The sequence below is a fragment of the Vicugna pacos genome, chromosome X, assembly GCF_048564905.1.
Source record: "Vicugna pacos chromosome X, VicPac4, whole genome shotgun sequence".
Taxonomy (NCBI): Eukaryota; Metazoa; Chordata; class Mammalia; order Artiodactyla; family Camelidae; genus Vicugna; species Vicugna pacos.
The window spans coordinates 9,262,633-9,280,395 of record NC_133023.1 but is presented as its reverse complement, the minus strand read 5'-3'; the positions used below and the strand labels follow the sequence as shown (position 1 = coordinate 9,280,395).

The 17,763-nt window shown below is 43.4% G+C and overlaps 1 pseudogene; it reads left to right on the top strand.

The window, feature by feature from the left end:
- LOC140691761 (casein kinase I pseudogene) overlaps positions 1 to 16,154 on the top strand; it is a 66,222-nt pseudogene extending 50,068 nt beyond the window's left edge.
- Positions 16,155 to 17,763: the final 1,609 nt, after the last annotated feature.

The window sequence follows — 17,763 nt, the reverse complement described above, 5'->3', positions numbered from 1 at the left end:
TGCTTCAGCTTCCAGGAACGCTCTTCCCCAGCGTCCACTTGGCTGCCATCTCCTCCTTCCCTTCTTTGCTCAAACATCTCTGGCAAACATTACCTCCGTGGACCAACCTTGGTCAAACTGCCCTACCACCACCGCCCCTGGCTTTCTCTACCCTCTTCCCTCCTTACTGCTTTCCTACATCACTGCTAGAATGTAAGTTTCACGAAGGCAGGGATTTATGTCTCCTTCATTACCCACATTTTGCCCAGTGCCTAGCAAGGTATCATATATATTACAGACTCAATAATTGTGTTAAATAATTGAGCTGATTTTAGTGAAGTCCAAGCAATTTATCCATTATGTTGTGAAAAAGAATTTGCCAAAAGACTTAAGTACTACTTTTTCCCATGATGGCATCCTCTTCACACTATGATTTGGATAAGAACAGGCCCAGGGTGTGGGGAAGAGGGGGAGGGGAAGCAAGCCAGCCCAAGAGCACATGCACGCTTATGAAGTCTACGTTGAATAAACAAATGTCTAGGATGACTGCTTCCCTTACTCTGATTTGAAAGAGTAAAGTACAGACAGAGCCACGTTGTGTAGTTTACAGTGGTTGGCTTTGGAGCAAGAGCCAAGAGAGGAGGCCTAAATGAAGACTTTTGCATAAAGATTAATCCAGGTGGATGCATGACTCAAGCCTGAAAAGTTGTCTGCAGGCCTTTGATTCAGAGCTGTGGCCATCATGAAGCAGCGTCCTGGTTGAATGTTGAAAAGCAGAAATAAAAAGAAATGGGGTTTGGTGGGGAGGGTATAGCTCAAGTGGTAGAGCGCATGCTTAGCATACACAAGGGCCTGGGTTCATTCCCCAGCACCTCCTCTAAAAATAAATAAGTAAACCTAATTACCAAAAAATTTTAAAAATTAAATTAATTTTGAAAAAAAAAAGAAAGAAATGAAGTTTGGTCTGTTGGTTTAGTGGAAATCAACTGAGATGGAGAATGAGCTGAACCTCCATGGGCTTTTCACACGCCCGCAGCAGGAAGAGTCTGGGTTAGAAAGAGCACGATCACGCCGAGTACACGCCCTCTGCTTCCCTCTGTGAACTTTTCATGAACTAATTTTAGTTGTCCTTTACGCACCAGCAAATGGACCCACCACCACTCGGCCCTGCTCAGACCCGTTGTTACTTTACACACGCATGTTTGTAACTCTTGTCTAATTTTATTCCCCCTGCTCAGAAAAGCAGAACAGCTGCTACTCCCAGCTTCCTGGCTGTTCTCTCAGCCTCCCCTTCCTTCCTGTCCCTCTAGTTCAGGCCTATGTTATTTCTCTCCAGGCAAGTTTTCAAAACATCAGGAGAGATAAAGATCTGAGGACCATAATTCTTGTACACTCCTTAAGCACATTTTTTTTTGGTCTTGGATCCTGTATCCCTAACAATGAAACCGTGTCAAGAATTTCTTTCAAAAGTAAAGCCAAGATATCTCTCTGTGCCACTAGCAGCAGATAAACAACTTTCAGTTTAATCCTAACAAGAATGGGCAAATGGACACTGTTACTTGGTTTAGTATTTCACTAACGTAATCCATTTCCTATGCAGTGATACTCTTCTGCGGCTTATTTGTGTCTGTATAGATACAATTATTCTCCTGGGACATGAGGCTTTTAGTTCTGGTGGTATTTAAGGACATTTAGAAAATCCATGTGAATGTTCTAGTGAAAGAAATCATATGTCATGCTTATCTTTGGTGAAAACACAAGTGCATTGGATGATTTTCCCTCACAAAGGTGGTCTCCTTCAACCAAAATGCTAAGACAACTGCCAGGACAGTGTGGGGGGAATTTTTTCACTCGAATCTTGCATACCAACTCAGTAACGAGCAAGCTTCAGTACTGGGGTTAAGATAAGATTAGACACAAAGGGCCAACTTGAGTTCAGCGCCAGCTCAGGACATCCAATTTGTGCCTGGGTTAATTACTGATGGGGAGAAGTTGGCCAGTTTCAAGAGAGTTCTGGAACTAAGTATGAATCTCCATGTAGGGCAGTTTATGTGGAGACCAGAATATGGAGCTGAGGATTAGGGTCACAACTGCTCAGTTTAAAGATCCTAGATGTGCGACTCCTTCAACTCATCCAGACCAAGCTTGCTCTTGGGACAATCCATGGGGACATCTAGCTAATTCATTTTGAGGACAGAATTAAAAAGACTCATAACTCCAGAGAGTTGGAAAATGGGTTTGATTCTCCTCTGAAAGTTTAAATTAACTTGAAGGGAGGTTGAGTGAAAGTGAATGATTCAAAGAAATACCAGAATTCACCAGCACAAGGGACTTTGGGAAACTGAGAGCCATAAATTACCAATAGAATTACCAGAAATACTAGAAAGTTTATGTTGACAATCAAGGAAATAACATTTCAGGGCCTACATTTCTCCCCAGGTTCCTGGTATGTGGACAAAGCTGTGATGGCTGAAAAGGAGTGTTTTGGGCAGGAAAGGAGTTACAGGAAATAAAAATTGTTCACACAAATTCTGAAAGGAAGACCTGAGTTGGGCATCTTTCCACTCAGTATAGGCCAGAGAGAGATCCAAGAGTCCCGAAAACTGTGCAGAGTTAAGATACAATGAACAAGGACCATAAAGCAGATGAAGAATTACCTTTCTCTCCTCGAGTTAGCCTGACTGTTGTTGGCCTCTCATTAAGAAGCAGCAAATCTTAGTTATTAGCGTTTTCTGAAAGATGAACATTTTTTCCCATTGAATTCTTTTATGTTCTCCAAAAGCCCCTAGGAAAGAAAAATGATACACATTCATGGGCTTTACATGAAAGGTTTCAGAAAGTCCAGTACAAGTCTTTTCAGATCTCAGAGCTTCCAATAACATTCCAGTTTTATCTCACACCTATACGGCTGAGATAAAACTACATAACTTTTATGGAGAAAAAGTTACAGGAGTTGCCCCATGACTGGCAGTTTTTAAGAGACTGCACTCACTTTGCTTCTTTTATTCTAAGGAAACCCCATTTGAATTTACTGTGAGGCTGTGCACAGGATGGGGCTAGAACGGAAACACTGTCAGGAGAGAGAAGCTCTAGGGATGTGCCCAGAGCTGCAGAAGGAAATTGGGCTGGTGGACAAGCCCACCAGTGACAGAAGTTGTTAACAAAAGGAATCCTTACTGGTCCATACAGCTGGCCCAGTTCTAGGGTTTCAGATACCTTGTTGCCACAAATACCATGTGCAGCAATTAGCATGGCCGCTGTTGACTGGGTTTCCGCCTCCAAACCAGGGACTTCCTCCAACAGTTCAGACCCCTTCAGTTTCCCTGTTTGCTTGAAGGAGCCTGATCCAATGGAAGGTATGGGTTCTTTTCATACCGCTCCTCACTCCTACTCGATGGCTGGGCTGTCATTTGGGGAAGCTGGAAGGGGTAGAGTTAGGAGCCTGGTCTCAAAATGGATTTCAAATTGTGGCCCCAAACCCACACAGGACTTCAATAAAAATAATTTTAAAAACAAACAAAAAAATATTCTAGTGAATTCTTACCCATGTCCTGCTGCATCTGCCCCAGGGAAGTGAGGGCTGATGTCTCGTCTTTTCCCGCAGATGTCTGTCTGTCCTTCCATCTTGGGTTACTTCTTTGCCCTGTGACCTCACTGTCTTATGAATTCCAGGAAAGTTTGAATTTGCAGTTTGTCTGGCCTTCTGATATGGCAAGGGTGGCAGTCATGCTCTTCGTAGCCACGTATATCTCCAAGAAGCAAGTGGAGGTCCCTTCCACGGAACCTAAGAACATGTAATTGTTTGTCTGGGGGGCTCAGTCTCTAGACTGCCAAGTTAAGGAGGGTCTCCTCTGGGTCCCCAGGTCTGGCCTGGGGCCAGGCACATAGTAGGTGCTCATTGAAAACGTCTGCTACTTTCTGCTGCATTTTTATTTTCAGTACCCTCTTCTCCCTTGCCTTCTGGGGACCAGCAGCATCAGCACCACCTGGGAGCTTGTCAGAGATGCAAATTTTCTGGCCCTACCCCATCTACTGAACCTGAAGTTCTGGGGATGGGATCTGCAATCTGTGTCCTAAAGAGCCTTCCAGGTTTCTACTTGAGAACCACAGCCTTAGGGAAAGCAGAGATCTGCAACTGCTTCTTTCTGGCCCTTTTGGGACAATTGCTGTGGCTTTTGCTAAGCGATAAAGCAGCCGAGCAAGTGAGGAGCCTGCCCCAAGGGAGGTTCCCTGCTGCAGCCCTGATTTCTCACCCGTGGACACGCCTCAGACTCACCTGCTTTGTACTTGCCCGTTGGGTTTCCCAAAGCTTGAGTCAATAACCTCAATTTTTCCTCCTGCTTTAAGCAGAAAATGAGTGCCAAGGAAACAGCAAAAAAGAAAAAAAAAGAAAAAAGAAAAGGATGGACTTTGAAAATCTAACCCAGTGGTTTTCAACCTTGGCTGCCAATTGGAATCACCTGCGGAGCTCTCAAAAAAAATTCAGACCAATTAAATCAGAATCTCCAGGGGTGCGGCTCTTTGTTTTTTTAAGTTCCCTATGTAATCCCCTGAGCCAAAAATCTAGCAGAGAATCAGTGCTATGAACTTGGCTTGGCAGGGTTTTCTTTATAAAATTAACCTAACCCCAATGTTGATTTTTTTGGAGTAAGACATTTCTCATCTCTGAGCGCCCTCCCCACCGAACCACGCCAGCCCTCCCTGCATGCGACAGCGAAGGCCACCAGGAGTGGGAGTACTAGCTCTGGGTGCACAGACATGGAGCTGCCTGCTGTTTGGGGTCCAGTCCTAGGTGTGCCGGCAACACCCCTTAGCGGAGAGGGTCCTCTAACAGTTTGTCTTTGGGTTTCAAGAACAACAACAAAAAATCATGTGCTCTGTCACTGCTCATTACCCTGGATTTTGTGTCTCAAAGAGGTGGAGAGAAGGTTCTGACAAGCAAAGCGTTTAGCTGGAGAATGAGTTTTCACTTTTAATAACGTCCAGTGTTCTGCCTTGGCAGGCTGGCCAGCCTCCAGGCAGGTGAACTAGGTCATTGTTTCTGCTAAGCTTTTCAGTGCAAAAGCAGCTCTCCCATCAAAGAGCAGACCTGCAAACCTTTGCAGAAACTGGGAGCCATTAGCAAGTTCCCCGGCTCCCATCCCCTGACGGTGCCCAGGAGGTGCATGCCAAAAGACCCGTGCGATCAGGGTCAGGACTGATGCAGCACGGGGGCTGAAACTGCTTAGCACTCTACGCCCCTCCTGTAACAGCCTCTGTGGGGTGACCTGCTCCAGCGTCCCCACCAAAACCCCCCTCTCCTGCCTCTGTGCTTGGCAAGACTGTGGCCTTATCTCCTGTGGCTCTGTGTGGCACCGTCATCTGTGCATCCTCATCTACCGCCATCATCTGGTCCTCTGCAGCTGCATCACCTAGTGCCCAAGCTGTTGCCTGAGAATAGGTTCTTGTCGCTCACAGGAAAGAATTCAAAGCCAGGCATAGTAAAGTGAAAGTTAGCTACTCAGGGAGATAACACACTCTATAGACAGAGTGCAGGCCGACTCAAAAAGGAAGAGAGGTGGCTTAGGAGATTCACACTCCATAGGCAGAGTGCGGGCCATCTCAAAGGCAAGAGAGGCGGCCCTGGAGCATGGGGTCATCTAGGAAGCTGAGACTGGCCACGAGGTGTGGGGAGTGGTTTGTTTTTATGGGCAGGGTAATTTCACATGCTGACAAGTAGGAGGACTATTCCAATTGTTTCAGGGAAGGGGGAGAGATTTCCAGGAATTGGGCCACCACCCACTTTTTGGCCTTTTATGGTCAGCCTCAGAATTGTCATGGAGCCTGTGGGGGTGCCATTTAGCAGCTAATGTATGACGATGAGCATATAATGAGGCTTAAGGTCCATTGGAAGGCAAATCCCCCACCATCTTGGGCTGAGTTCGTTCTAACCAGTTTATGTCACTTCCTTAATTGCTGTGTCATTCTTTGAATGGTTGTGCCCTACCCCCTTCCCTCCTGTCTCACAACCAGACCCATCAAACCGTCCCATCAAACGGTCCCATCACACCTCTACAGTCTTACTGCCTGTGGCATCCTGGAGTTCCATCATCTGGTCCTGCAAGGCACTTTCCACCTTCATGTGCCTTGGACTCCCTCACTCGGGCCTCTTCTTGGTGTTGCCTGTGGTCATCACAAGAAGAATTAATTGCACTCGTGTTGGTCCCAATAGTGCTTTATATATATATCTATTCTAGAACTTTTCTCATTTTATCATAATTATTTATAATCCCTTCTGCCTCAATAGCCTACATGTTCTTAGCAATCTATTTCATACTCTTAAAAAACTACAGATCCCAAGCCCCAGAGTGCCTGAGAGCAATAAGGACCTAATTAATACTTACTGGCTTCATTTAGATACTAGTTTAAATGGTCTTGGTTAAGAATTTGCAGTTGAAAGGAGAAAAATGGTCTTGCCAACCTAGAGGATGACTGAGGAGTGTCTGGGAGCCACTCGAGGTGGAAAGAGGCCATCACATTGAGTGGTGTGGGCCAACAAGGCAGCGGGATGTTGAGTGAAGGCGGCCTACGCTGCCCAATGGGAAAAGAATGCGAGCCACAGAGGCAAGCCACATGTGGAATTTGAAATTTCTAGTGGCTGCATCTTCAGTAAAAGTACAAGGAGACTGGTGAGGCTAATGCTAATAGTACATTTTCTTTCAACCAACATACGCAAAATATTGTCACTGCTACATATCATCAATATAAAAATGTACTGAGGTATTGGATGTTCCTGGATATATTTTATTTGAAGTCTTTGGAATTTAGTAAAAATTGTAGTTACTGCCCATCTCAGTCGGACTGGCCACATTTCAAGTGCTCAATAGCCGCAGTGTGGCTTGTGGCTACCATATTGGATAGCATGGTCTAGAAGCTGAAGCAGCTCACTGGAAGGTGAAGGCCCACCTTTCTGCTAGGCCTCTGGGCAGAGTGAGAGGAAGCCAGGTCCTCTCCCCTGAAAGGCCCAGAGGCCTGGGAGCAGGGAGGGCAGTGCCACCAACCGACCAGGAGCTGGGGGGCCCCCAGGGTGCAGCCACTCACACTGGGGGAGGGGGAGGGGAAGGGGGGGTGGACCACAGCAGGGGCGGCTGAGAACTAGGAGGGTTCCAGACAAATGCCACAAAGCAAGCTCTTCTAATGATCAGACCCACTTGAGGCTGATTTTTCTACCACTTGCTTTCATGACCCGTGTTCTGGGGTCAGAACTGACAGCTATGGCAGAGAAAGGAACAGACCAGCAATTTAGGAGGGGCCATCCATCTTAGCCTCATGGCAGGGCTAACGGAGAAAGTAGACAAGTTCCCCCTCTTCAGTGAGGACACCATTTACAAATCCAATTAGGAGCAGCAAGTGAAGGGCTTCCCGCAGCAGAAGAAGTAATTGTGAGGGTCAGAAGCAGCACACAGGCCAGAGGAGGTAAGGCTGACCCCGAAGCTTTTAAGCAGAGCAAGAGCCTTCAGCTCTTTGAAGATGGAATTTTCTGGAAACTGCAAGGGAAAAGCCTGAGCTAATACCTCCAAAAGGGAGCAGCAATATTTCAGGGAGATTTTTTCAATCTATTGCAAAATAACCAGCATTAAAGCCATTTCAGAAAAAAAAATTGTACATTAGGTTCTTTATATTCCTCTCTGGGTTTCTTCCCTGACAGAGAGCTCTGGTATGTGGGAGGAGGGGGAACCAGAGAGAGCCCCAGAAAGCATACTGTTTTCTAGCCCTTCACTGGCAGGGAAAGCAGTGAGCGTCTGGCGAACACATCTTTGATCTCTGAACTGAACATGGGGGTGGGGAGATCCCTGATCAGGAACTAGGCATTCTTCGGCCTTGCAGAGCTGGAAGAGTGAAGCCCTGACCTGCTCAATCCCTCAGCTCTGCTTTCTAGATTTATTTGGGGACAGATAAATTCTTAGACTAAGGCACTGTGAAGTGTATACAGACTGATCATTTAGGCTGTTTCTATAACCTTAAAGAAAATTCATCCAACAATTACAAGGGCACTGCTCTAGGCCCTGGGTAATCCTTTTCTGCTAATAACTGCAAAAGAGCTTTGTTCAAGAGTTATCAAAAGATGGAATGAGAAAGAATAATACAGTATGGTATCACTTTTATGTGGAATCTAAAAAAATGACACAAATGAACTTATTTACAAAACAGAAACAGACTCACAAACACAGGAAACAAACTTGTGGTTACCAAAAAGGGAAAGAGGGTGAGAAGGGATAAATTGGGAATTCTGGATTTGCAGATACTAACTACTATATATAAAATAGACAAACAGCAGGGTCCTACTGTGTAGCACAGGGAACCATATTCACTATCTTAAAATAACCGATATGATAAAGAACATGAAAAAGAATATATACGTATAACTGAATTATTATGCTATACACCAGAAACTAACACAACATTGTAAACTGACTCTACTTCAATAAAAAAAAAACTTTTTTTTAAAAGATGGAATGACTCCAGGTATTTTAGCAAAGAAGATTTTTGAAAAATAAGATTTTCACTCAGTTTATGTTTTCACTCGGTCACCTTAATGTTTCAAACTAGAATAAATTGAAAACTCCTCCGTAAGGGTTGAGATCTTAACGATTTAGATCAACACTATCAGTCTGTATCTCCTCGGTAGCTAATTTTTTTTTTTGATAGACTCAACACTTCGGAGCTGTTGAAATAGCACATAAAATAGTGGACTACACTGCAAACAGCAGCCTGAATGCCAACACTACATGAAGAGAGAAACATGCCTTATAATATCTTCAAAAAAGGGAATGCTTTTTCAGTTGGAAAAAAGCCACTTATATACATGCTAGATGATTGAAAACACAGACTTCATGACAGGGAATTGTGATAAGTACGAAGCCAGCAGATAAGTGCCTGACGGACTGAGTAGGATTAGTGACTACTTTTTAAATAAAAACATGAAAAGATCTTTTCCCTTTTTTGAGCGGGGAAGAGAAAAAGACTCCTTTGTATGAAATACCCAGTGTCAGAGCTGTACCCGGGGTCCCAGCTGTTCAAATATGTTGCTGCCCTGAACATTTTCCCAACCGAGTATGCGCCTCTTCGGGGAGGCTAAGGTTTCTCCGGGGTTTGATGTTAGAACTTGCTGGGTGTCTAGACCTTTCCGGATTGTTATGAAAATTAACTGCTACTCCAATACGTGTCTAGCTGACATGGGGACTCGAGTCAGTGTGCTTTATTACTCCTTATCAGTGTGGAAAACCTGTCCTGCCTTCCGCTCTGGGGCGTGGTTGGCTGGTCCCATGGGCCCCCCCGGACTCTGAAACTGTGCACTGTGTGCACGTTGCTGCTGTCATCCGCAGGCCTTCCAGCAGCGCTTCACCAGGCAGGTTGGAGGCCACAGATGCTATTTACATTTTCAGATTCCTCTTTTAATGAACGTTGTGGAATAGCTTCTCCAGGGCTATGGTTCCTGAAGGGAAGTTAATAGTATAGGTTGGGAAGGAACAGAACCAAACAAGGGGGAATCTATGAAAGGTGAGAATAGCTGTGCTAATCTGATGAACCTACGTTCTCTCATTCACCACATCGGCCGTGACTGGCCTTCTGTGCTGTTTTCTGAACTCTTTTCAAAGTACTGTCGACTGAAAAATTATGCACAACCTACAAGTTGAGAGTTACGTTTTATCTGGCAGACGTTTTATTCTGAGGACTTGAGTGTTGGAGGCAGCCCCTCATATAATGCTAAGGAACAGCGCCGAAGAGGTAGGGGAGGAGCCAGGATATATAGGAGTTTTGCAACAAAGACCATGTAGTCAGAACTTGACAAGATTACTGTTAATTCAAGGAAACTAGATATCTCAAGTTAAGGAATTCAGTGCTTTTCTATGTACAGAAAGATGCAAAGGTCTGGGCTCGCTGAAATCATTCCTTTGATCTGCACCTGGCTTTCTACGGCCAGTGTCCTGTTCTTTCCCACCCTGAGTCCCCTCACGGGGCACCGCTGCGGGTGGCAGCAGAGGCGGGCTGCCTGCTTGTCTGCATCCTGAGTTCCCTTCATTCACTGTTGGGGGGGGCGGCAGCGGTAGTGGCTGATGATGGCCACAGCATCCTTTGTTTACTGATAATGGCTGGCAACACTTTCCGTTCACAGTAAAATTTCCAAAAAGTTAAAAATGTGGCTCGTGTCAAAGATTTTAGCCAATTCATTGATGATGGAATCAATGAGACAATAAAGATATTTTAAGGAGAATTGGAGGAACTATGTATTTTTAGGCATTAAAGAAGAATGTTTGAACGAGATTGCTAGGTTAGATATGAAACCACTCACTGTCCTACAGGGCAATAAAACCCTAACTTTTGGGGTTATCTTTTCCACCCATTGGGAATGATTAGCATCTCAACCAGACAAAATACACCATGTTATCACTGAAGTTCATAGTCTGGGATCTTATTTAATAAATAGTAAATAGTAAATAGTAAAAAGTCAAAGGTAACTTGCCACAGCCTTGTAGGTAGTCCTGGGGTGAGCTTGTTAAGCAACTCACTGTTAATGACACTGAAGGGAGAGCCTGAACCTTGCTGGTCTTATTTCCAAGACTGAGGTCATTTTTCTTAACACTTTATTATTTCTTTGCTGCTTTATTTTGTTTTGTTTTAATGGAGGTGCTAGGGATTGAACCTAGGACCTTGCGCATGCTAAGCAAGCACTCTACCACTGAGCTATACCCCCGCCACACTTTCCTGCTTTATTTTGATTCATAATCAACATGGTAGGAAGAATATTCTAGCAATAGACTTCACAGTGTGCAGGTTTTCAGAATACACCAGATAAGTGAAGAATGCAAAAGCATTTTGGGGGTGAGGGTAGGTGGCGGTGGGGAAGGAGACAGGCAGAAGTGAACAAAAAAAGTAAGTGGCTTTTTGAAAAAACTAACTATAGGCTTAATGTGCCCTATCAGAAACTGACACTGTGGTTTAGAAGCAGCTTGTTAACTGTATTTTGACTTTAAATAACATGCTTTACTAATGGAGAAGGCACAGGCACTTTTTTTTTTCATAGAAAAGATCCTCTTAGTTTATCCCATGTGAACTATACAATGCTGTACATGTGAATTTTCAGTGGGCTGGGGATCAACTGGCAAGAAATAGAACAGATACCAAAGGGAAAAGTTGAGGTTTGGAGCCAGGCCCGTAGGTTGGGGTGGGGAGTAGGGGAGCTGCCGGGAAGATTGAAGGAGAAGTGAGTCAGAGTTTGTGACCTCCCAGAAAAAGATGTGATCTTGAACAGTTAGAAGTACAGCTGAAGGGGGTCTCTGGAAGTGGAGGAGCACTTGCTGTAGAGATGGGAGGCGTGAGGAACAGCAAGTTCAGGAAGAGGAGATCTGTCTAGAGTCCTAGGGCAGCCTGGATACCAAGCTGGGTTTTAAAAACTAGCAGGAAAAGTGCCTACAAAGCAGGGACATCACCAAGAGGGCCAGGGTGACGGGAACAGTCCATCCTCACCTGGGAGAATAATGTATCACTGAAATGATTTAGAATTACTGGTGCGTGGTGATAATAAAAGGCAGACAGACTCTTGGGTGCATGATTGTATGGACGTCAATGAAGCTCGCCCAAAAGGGAACAAACAGACGCTCTTTCTTTTTTCAGAGCAAGGGAGTCAGCCAGCATCGCTTACAGAGACTCGAAGACAGGCAGAGGAGTGGGAAAGCTTTAGAGTGGAAAACGAGGAAGGCTCCAGGTATGCCCTGATGGATGATTGTTGACATGGGGAAACTGGAGGAGAATAATTAGAAGTGGGGCATCTTATGTGACTGGTTTGAGGAGCACATTCAGCTTTCTCTGGTTGGTCCTGAGTTGGAAGTCAGGGCAAGAAACAGGGAAGCTGGCAGTCAGTGACCAAGTCCTGAGGTTCTGGGCCGATGCTGTAGAGGTTATGGTTTGGCTTCCTGAGCTGGTTGCTGTAGAAGTTGTGGATCAAAGTTCTGTTGTCATATGTGATCTGGCCATTGTCCATTTGTATATTCAGTCTCTCAATTGTTTCTATTTGTGTCCCTTTATTGCCTGCAGATAACTCTGTTGGTATGCCATGGCTATAAGGGTATCTGGCTGCAGCTGTACTAAAGTTGAACTGAATATGGATAGAAATCAGATTTACCTGGTAGCCATGGGCAGGACACACTAGCCATAGAGAGATTCAATGATGGAACAGTATTGACCAGGATTTTAGTGATGCACAAACTGAGCCAAGATATTCCTAGCTTGACCATCGTCTCTTACACTCTTGACTCATAACTCCCAGTAATTCTCAAACTTGTCTGCAAATGACTATCATAATCACAGTCAACCAAATCAGAATCTTTGAGCATGGGCCCCAGGTAAAAGGAACTTTTAAAAAACTCCCTAGGTGATTACAGTGTGCAGGAAGTTTGGGAATACATGCCCTAACCCTTGCTACTCAAAGTGCGGTCCCCCAACCACCAGTAATATCTGCATTAGATGGGAGCTTATCAGAATTGCAGATTCTCAGGCTGCCTCCTCTGTCTACTGAATCAGAATCTGCGTTGTAACTAAGCTCCAGGTAATTAACACACACATGAAAGTTTGGGGAGCACTGCTAAACCGCTGGCTCAGTGTAACCTCTCTGTGAGGAGAAACACTAGGATTATTTCCCATTTTGCAGCCCAAGATAGACATGTCTTCTCCCTTCCCCCATCTCTTCATCTAACTGCAAATACTGCTAGAGGTGGAGGCACAGGCCTAAAATGGGGAAAGTGAGAAATCTGTCACCATCACTAGAGTTTTTGAAATTAAAATGCATAGTGCTAATACAGGGAACTATGCTCAATATCCTGTAATAACCTTTAATGGAAAAAATATGAAAACAAATATATGTATGTATATGCAAGACTGGGACATTGTGCTGTACACCAGAAACTGACACGCTGTAACTGATTGTACTTCAATTTAAAAAATGTGCAGTGCTAATGGACAGTGCAGTTGCTTATCAGAATTCCTAGAAACTTAAGGGGAAAAAAGACCAAAAGTAGAAGCCTCTAAAAAACTAGTTTTGTCTTTTCCCAGGAAAATCTTTTAGGCTGAAGAGTCAAAGAATATTCTATTAGGTTACCCAAACCCTTGAAGTTTGTTCAAACAAGCCAGTGTCCACAAAAAGACCTCTGATTTTTTCATGTTTTAAAAGTATTTTTATGGGAGAAAGGAGTTAGGGTGAGATTAAGTAATAATGAAATATCTGTATTTGTCTTCCTGTGTGTGAAAGAGCTAACATCCAAATATTTTTATTTTGGATGTGAGGATACAAGGTTAAAATTTATTGACAAAGATCTTAAATGGAGTCAGAGAAGACATGGTTATTTCTCTAAAACTCTACAAAAAACAGAGGTTAAAACTATAAGCTCTATTGTTAATCAAGAAGTTAAATTGTGAGAGTATGGAGTAAGGAAATAATATCCAACACTAACTCAAATCCACAGGAAGAAATGAAGAGAACCAAAAATGATAAATAAGAAAGTTAATGTAACAAACTATAAATATATACTTGCTTTCCCTTTTTCTCTCAGCTTCTTTAAAAGACATAAGGTTATATAAAGCAATAATTATAACAATATATTACTTGGTTTCTAACATATATTGTCCATAATATGTATAGTAGTAATAGCCTCAAATAGGGGTAGAGAATGGAACTATATAGGAATAAAGTTTTTGTATCTTACTGGAATTAAGTTAGTATATGTGAAGTGGAATATGATAAATTAAGATGCATTCCGTAAGCCCTAGAGCCATTAACGGCTTAATGTAAGCCATTACGAAGAAAACTGAAATTTAAAAATGTCAAATATCATTGAAGAAATGAAAATAACACGCTAGAAAATACCTACTTAACTGTAATACAACGCAGTGAGGGAGGGAGGCAGGCAGGACCGGAAGCCCCCTGACGCCCTTTCCCAGAGTGCTCTGCGCCGTGAGGAGCCGGCGCTGGCGCCGGGCGCCGTTTTGTGTCAGCTGGAGCCGGAGCAACGGGATGGTGGCGGCGGCCAAGTGACTGGGGTCCCTCCGGGCGGGAGCCGGCGGCAGTGGTGGCAGTGGTATCTCGACGCTAACTCACCGCACCTCTTTTCCAGCCCGCGACTTCACCACGAAAAGGAGGCAGCGGCGGCCGCTGAGGAAGAAGTGGGCGAGCCGGGTAACAGCGGGAACCCCCTCAGCAATCTGCGGCCTGGCCAAACGGAGCCGGACAGCGGCGGCGATCAGGTACCCTCTGGCCGCTCCTGGTGCCGGTAGCGCCCAGAAAGGGCCAACGTTTCCGGTTTCCTGCCGCCCTCAGCAGCCTTGCTGGGCGGACGAGCTCCAGCGGCCTGCGTCCTCCCCTTAGAGGTGTCGGGGCTTAGACCCAGCCTCCATCTTAGTCTCTTAGGATGGCGAGCTGCAGCGGCTGCAGCGGCTGCAGCAGCTCCAAGGGCGAGTTAATTGTGGGAGGGAAATATAAACTGGTACGAAAGATCGGGTCTGGCTCCTTTGGGGACGTTTACCTGGCGATCAACATTATCAAAGGCGAGGAAGTGGCAGTGAAGCTAGAATCTCAGGCAGCCAGGTATCCCCATTTGCTGTACGAGAGCAAACTCTATAAGGTTCTTCAGGGTGGGGTTGGCATCCCCCGCATACGGTGGTATGGTCAGGAAAAAGACTACAACGTGCTAGTCATTGATCTTCTTGGACCCAGCCTCGAAAACCTTTTCAATTTCTGTTCAAGAAGGTTCACTTTGAAAACTGTACTTATGTTAGCTGACCAGATGATCAGTAGAATTGAATATCTGCATTCAAAGAATTATATACACAGAGACATTAAACCAGATAACTTCCTAATGGGTATTGGGCGTCACTGCAATAAGTTATTCCTTATTGATTTTGGTTTGGCCAAAAAGTTTAGAGACAGCAGGACTAAGCAACACATACCTTACAGAGAAGATTCAAATTTCACTGGCACTCCTCGATATGCTAGCATCAATGCACATCTTGGTGTTGAGCAGAGTCGCCGAGATGACATGGAATCATTAGGATATGTTTTGATGTATTTTAATAGAACCAGCCTGCCATGGCAAGGAATAAAGGCTGCAACAAAAAAGCAAAAATATGAAAAAATTAGCGAAAAGAAGATGTCCACACCTATTGAAGTTTTATGTAATGGGTTGCCTGCAGAATTTGCCATGTACTTAAACTATTGTCGTGGGCTGCGCTTTGAGGAAACCCCAGATTACATATACCTGAGGCAGCTATTCCGCATGCTTTTCAGGACCATGAACCACCACCATGACTACACATTTGATTGGGTAATGTTAAAGCAGAGAGCAGCCCAGCAGGCAGCCTCTTCAAGTGGGCAGGGTCAGCAGGCCCAGCCCCCCACAGGCTTCTAAGCATGAGTCTAGGAACAGAGTAAGCAGAGCAGATGATCTAAGCAGCATTTGTTTTTCCCCATAGCTAGAGATTTTAGTTCATACGTACACTAGCCAGTGGTTGTGGACAACCTGGGCAGCATTGATGATGCTGTGTCCCGAGTTGTAACTATGTAATTATGAATATTAACTGAGATAGTGAAACATGGTGTCCAGTTTTCCATTGCATTTTTTCAAGTGGAAAAGTAAACTAAATGGTTGACACACAAATTGGTGGAGAAATTGTGCATATGCCAATTTTTTGTTAAAATCTTTTGTTGTGAACTATACTGCTTTGAGATCTCCTTTCAGAAGAACGGCATGAACAGTCTTCAGCTGCAGTTGTGATGGTTGTAAATGCTCACAATTGTGCGTTCTTAGGGTTTATCCGTCCTGGGGTTTGCAAGTTGTTCACTTAAAACATTCTTAAAATGGTTAGCTTCTTGTTTGCAAGCCAGCTGATCCAGTAGCAACCAAAGATTCCAGTGTTTGAGCATATGAAAGACTCTGCCTGCTTACCTGGGCTAGAATTAAAAGCATCTAAAGTGAAGACTTAAGAAAAATTTAGTGACTGTTAGATTATCCTTAGGGCTCTGCATTAACTCTGTAATGTTCTTAGTTTTTTTCAAAAAAAGCATATTTGTCACTGAAATTTAGTAAACATCTTATAACAACATGTATGTGTGTTGCTTAAATAAATGTATTTACTGTAAACATCTATATGATCTGAGTGGTTTTTTTTATTGTGAAATGGGAGCTTTTTTGTTTACAAGTTCATTAAAAACTAAAAACTTAAAGAAAAAAAACCCTGAAAACATCTGGAAAACAAACAAAATGGCAGATGTAAATCCAACCATATCAATAATAACTATAAGTATAAATGGATTAGACAATACAATCCAAAGGCAGTGACTGTCAGACAGATAAAGAAAACCAGATCCAACTGTATGCTGTCCAAAGAGACGCACTTCAGATTCAAACTTTGAAGGTATATTAATGTTTAAGAATGGGAGTGGGTGTTGAAGGTTGGGGAGTACTAATCTACTATGCGTTAGGCACTGAGGTACAGCGACTTTTTGCCTTAACTCTAGCTCTTTTGTTATGAATAACCCTAGCCCTCTAATACCAGGACAATTTCAGCTCCTCCAATGAGCATCCTGGAACATTCAAATATTCTCCTCTCCTAATCAGTTCAAAGAGAAGAGAAAAAAGATGAGGTTTGAAACTATCAAATGATACTGTTCAAAAAGGTAAAAACATAGCTAACATCCTTATAGTGAAAGAGCATGTTTTAAAGATTTATTTAATTCATGAACAAGGGAGCCAGCAGGATGGTATAGCTGCTCCAAAGAAGAATACCAAAAACTTAAATATTTATAGTCTCTGAAAGAAAGGATGCTGAAAAAAGATTGCCAAGTTAGAGACAAAATGGTTACTATCCAGTGGGGCGGTAAAACCATAAAACTTTTCTACTAGACAGAAATCATTTGTATCTCTACCTGAAAAAAATCTTTTTTAGTTTATCAATTTTCTACAAGTTATCATTCAATTTTATAAAGTTTTAGGTCTAATCAAGTAAATAATAAGTCAAACAGGGCTGCCCATACTCTGCCCTGTAGGTGGGTTTGTAGATAACCATTCTAGTATGGCATTGAAAGGGCTCACTGTAACCTTTCTGTGTCTCATGTTTTGGAAATTTTTTCTTAACAAAAGTAGATTCAATTCTGAAACAGTGAAACACTTTTTACTATAACAACAACCATCATATGGCTAATATTTACTGCTGGCTCCTTTCCAGGTGCTCTACTGAGCATATTACATCTTTATATCATTTCCTTCCCACTGCAGTGCTAAGGGATGGGTAGATAATGATTATTTCCATTTCAGGATGAGAAAATTAAGGCTCAGATAAAATAAGTAGGTTTCCCAAGGTCATGTATCCAATGAAAGATGTAGACAGAATTTGAGTTTGTGGTTTCTTACTCCAAAAGCCTTTGTATCTTGCAAAGAGGGTTTCTAAAATGTCTTTGTATCCACAATAGTGCCTTGAATATTATATATATTCAGTATGTGTTTCTGGAGAATTAATTGAAAAATTCAGCCAATACAAGCAAAAAATGAAGTAACAAATAATTCTGGAAGGTCCTTACCTTTGTGCTTTTGTACAGTTTCTCCCTCTCTGAAGGAGATTTCTCAGACGACTCTTCTCCCATAGTTAAAAGTACACAAATTCACACAGTGATTGCATCACTCCAAGATACTGTGCTAACCATGGACATAATTCTTAGGACTAACCATGGACATAATTCTTCATTCTTTATCACAATGT